The sequence below is a fragment of the Engraulis encrasicolus genome, chromosome 15 (assembly GCF_034702125.1).
Source record: "Engraulis encrasicolus isolate BLACKSEA-1 chromosome 15, IST_EnEncr_1.0, whole genome shotgun sequence".
Lineage (NCBI taxonomy): Eukaryota > Metazoa > Chordata > Actinopteri > Clupeiformes > Engraulidae > Engraulis > Engraulis encrasicolus.
In genome coordinates this window covers 30,411,945-30,414,444 of record NC_085871.1, presented here as the reverse complement: position 1 = coordinate 30,414,444, position 2,500 = coordinate 30,411,945, and the positions used below count along the sequence as shown (strand labels likewise).

The window sequence follows — 2,500 nt, the reverse complement described above, 5'->3', positions numbered from 1 at the left end:
CACTCTCTCCCTCTCTTCCCAGAGAGCGGTGCGTTTCGGGTTCAGGTCATCAGAAATCTCTTCTGCTCTTGTCTTTTAAGTTGCCTTCTCCACTGTAAAATGTAATTAAGGAGAGCAAGGTCCGACGGGGTTAGTTTTTTTTTCACTCAATCAGCAGTCAAATGACTAAATTTGAAATTAGTAAATCCCTGGCGCTCCTTACTTTTCTTGTCATTGTTATCGAGAGCAAGAAGGAGGGGGGGGGGGGTGTGGAGAGAGAGGGAAGGAGGGAGGCAGACGGTATGAATGAGAAAGATGGTGGTACAGGAAGGGAGAGAGAGAGAGAAAGAGAGAGAGGGCGGATGGTACGGCAGTGCGGGTGGTACGGAATATTAAATAGGTTCTGGCGTGTCAACCCTCCGCAGCAGGTTGCGTTCTGGAGGGCCACGTTTAAGAAACTGTCATCAAGAATTAAAAAGGTGCCAGACCGAGACAGGGGGAGAGAGCTGAGCAACTGTGACTAGAGAGAGAGAGATAGATAGAGGGAGAGATAGAGAGAAATAGGAAAAAAAGAGGGACTCTCCTGACTTCGCTTGTTTGAAACAAGGTAGTACATGACAGGAACGGGCCAGTCAGTGGACAATGAACAGGACTACAGCAACAATGTCTTCATTATTTATTGAACCGTCTTCTAAAATTAATTTGGCTAGCTCATCATCAGCATCAGATCCAATCTGTTTATCAACTCTGGTAAGATAAATACTTAATTGTGAGGGACGATGTTCAGCGGACTTGTATCAAATCTGTATGATACATCAAAGGAGCTCCATGATTTCAATAGATTGGTTAAGAGGAAAAGGAAGCTATATGTTTTTTTTTTCATTTCATCTCATGGAAAGTACAATTTACATCTGTGGGGCTGTCGTAGATGTACAGTATACAACATTTAAGGCTGAAGGTTAGGTAAGGTGGGGAGGTGTTAAGGCTGTGTGTATTAAATTTAAGGCACTGTGGGATGTTGGGGGGGATGAAGATGGAGGTATTACTAAAGTTAACCCATAACCCTAAAGCCAAATGGGTCTATACATAGATTTTAAAAAATAATTAGTAACAGAATTGTGTACTCTGATAAAGGTAAATACACATAGAGGCTGCAGCCGATCTTAAGGAAAAATACACACAGATGCATTTCATGGCCTTAATGAGTTAAAGTAATGGGTGGTGAAGACAGGAGATGTAGACTAAAAGTTAAGGAGGTACACGTAAATGTTAGGGGGCAGTGAAAGATTGTAGGTGTTTGAAATTGACAACATGGATCATACATGCAGTGTTGCTGCTAGGGCTATGAATAAACCTTTAGGGGTGTGTGCTTGCGTGCGTGTGTGTGTTTGCATATGTGCATATGAATGTGCGAGTGAGTGCGAGCACATTTGTGCCAGTGTGTGTGGCAGTCATGAAGAGAGAGGTCTGTCTGTCTGTGGATGAAATGTATCGTATATGCTTTTTGTGCTCTCGTCACTCGTCAGAGAGGGGGGGACAGTACGTGACAATTATGTGGCGCGCTCTCCCTGTCGAACCTGTCCCCCGCACTCAATAAAGGAAGTCCTTGCCGCGGAGTTGGAAGGTCGAAGCGTAAATGAGCTTGGATGTGCCCAAGGAAAATTTCAATCAGGGAGTCTTTGTAATAATATTCATTGTACATTCCCTTGCCCCCTCTGCCAATATATAATTCCCCTGGTTTTGTTACTATAAATATGGACATTGGGATATCTAATTTCTAATGAGAAATAAGAAAATAAAAAATAATATATGGTGGTGGTGGCGTGCGTGCGTGCGTGCGTGCGTGCGTGCGTGCGTGCGTGCGTGTGCGTACGTCTGCGTGCACACGCATGTCTGTGTGTGGGTGCGTATGAGCGTGTCTGTGTGTGCACACCGCACAAGCGTGCGCGCATGAGTGTGCGTGTGTGTGTGTGTATCCCTTCGGATTGGTAGGTAGAACCATGCCATTGGTGTTTGTGAGGTAGGAGAAATGCTACCTGAGGCTGTGTTGGTGGATGATGATGACTGCTCTCCTGGTAGGTCAGCTCACATTTACAAATTAGCATTTCAATCAGCTCGCCAGCCCCAGCTAGGAAGGCCCCGCCAAGCCATAAAATATGTAGTCCGCTCATCGTTATATATTTATATTTCCACCAATCCCCACTGATAAACAAAATTAGACGATTTAAAATACTATAAGATATGCTACAACTACCACTACATTTTTTGTAATGTTTTATGATGACATGGACGTACTTTTTCAAAGAAATAGTACATCTATTATCTTAGAATATCTTTCTATCTTTTTAAGCGGCTTGATCGCTGAGGTGTAGCCTGTCTGGTGTGGCAGGCAGTCCCAATATAGTGTTTTGTGGAAGGAGGGAGGGGGCTCTGCAATTTTGGATCCTTGAGCATGTCCAAATCCCTTAGCAGGGAGAGTAGCCTGCTATCACGATTCATTCTCACAAGGCAAATACAACAC

At 44.1% G+C, this 2,500-nt stretch overlaps 1 protein-coding gene across 2 annotated transcripts in view; it reads left to right on the top strand.

The window, feature by feature from the left end:
* The window catches only part of mdfic (MyoD family inhibitor domain containing), a 49,531-nt gene that overhangs the window by 25,534 nt on the left and 21,497 nt on the right, over window positions 1-2,500 (top strand). The window lies entirely within an intron of this gene.